The sequence below is a fragment of the Arachis ipaensis genome, chromosome B02, assembly GCF_000816755.2.
Source record: "Arachis ipaensis cultivar K30076 chromosome B02, Araip1.1, whole genome shotgun sequence".
Lineage (NCBI taxonomy): Eukaryota > Viridiplantae > Streptophyta > Magnoliopsida > Fabales > Fabaceae > Arachis > Arachis ipaensis.
In genome coordinates, this window is record NC_029786.2 from 15,936,787 (window position 1) to 15,938,498 (window position 1,712).

Genomic DNA, 1,712 nt, shown 5'->3' on the forward strand with positions numbered 1-1,712 from the left:
CGAACAAAATGCCCGAGCTGATGCACTCTCAAAGCTAGCCAGCACCAAACCAGGGGGTAACAATAGAAGCCTCATCCAGGAAATGTTGCAGAACCCGTCAATCTCGGAAGAGGAAAAAGTCCTGACTATAACAAGTCAGGACCAAGGATGGATGACCCCTATAATCAACTACCTCAAAACAGAAACGCTCCCCATAGAAGAAAAGGAGGCAAAGAGGTTAAAAAGGGAGGCACAGTACTACACCATCATAAATAACATCCTGTACAAAAGAGGAATCTCAATACCTTTACTAAAATGCGTGCCGACCTCCAACACAAGGGAAGTGCTAGAAGAAATACACGGCGGCATCTGTGGCAATCATCTCGGAGCACGAGCTCTGGCCAAAAAAGTACTTCGGGCAGGATTTTATTGGCCAACTCTACAGAAAGAAGCCAGAGAATTTGTAAAGACATGTCCACCATGTCAAAAACATGCCAACTTTCACATCGCCCCACCAGAAGAGCTCATCAGCGTGACTTCGCCTTGGCCGTTTGCAAAATGGGGACTCGATCTTCTCGGCCCCTTCCCACAGGGATCAGGACAAGTTAAATTTCTCATAGTGGGAGTAGATTACTTTACAAAGTGGATCGAGGCAGAGCCCCTAGCCAATGCCACCACTCAAAGAAGCCGGAAGTTCTTATATCGAAACATTGTCACAAGGTTTGGGGTTCCATATTCGATAACCACAGACAATGGCACCCAATTCACAAATGCAGGCTTCAGAAAACTAGTAGCCGACTTGAGTATAAAGCACCAGTACACCTCTGTCGAACATCCACAAGCCAATGGGCAGGCCGAAGCTGCCAATAAAGTCATATTATTAAAACAGAGATTACAAGATGCAAAGGGAGCCTGGGCGGAAGAGCTCCCACAGGTCCTGTGGACATATCGAACAACGCCACATTCCACCACGAAGGAATCCCCCTTCCGATTAGCATACGGAACGGAGGCGATGATTCCAATAGAGATTGAGGAAGGGTCGCCCAGAGTAGTTCACTATAATGAGGACGCAAACTTCCAACTTCAGAGAGAAGAGCTCGACTTGCTACCCGAAATCCAAGAAAGAGCTCGGATCAGGGAAGAAGCTCTAAAACGCCGAATGGCTTCCAGATATAATCAAAAGGTAGTGCCGAGAAATTTCACAGAAAATGATCTCATACTAATCCGAAATGATATCGGAACAACTCGACTAGGAGAGGGAAAGCTGGCAGCGAACTGGAAAGGGCCTTACCGAATTGTAGAAGTACTTGGAAAGGGCTACTACAGACTGTCTGAACTCGATGGACGAGAGCTTCCCAGGTCATGGCACGCCTGCAACCTCAGAAGATACTACAGTTAGAAAAGATAAAAGATCTCATCATTGGATGCACTCTTTTTTCTGAAAAGGTTTTTTAATGAGGCACCAAGTTGAGACTCAGACAATCTCATATGTATATACTTGCACTCTTCCTTTAAATAAAATATATTTTACATATTCTACAAAGATTTCAAGACGCATTAATCTAAAGTATTCATCGTCCGATTATAAAGCAACAGATCGGTAGAAAGTGAAAAACAATTTCACTGCACGATCACGATAAAGACAACCGTCCGATAAAGGTGAAAACGCGATTCACCCAAAGGACGATCTAGAAATGACAACCACTTTCTACAGATCGGCAAAGATGAACACA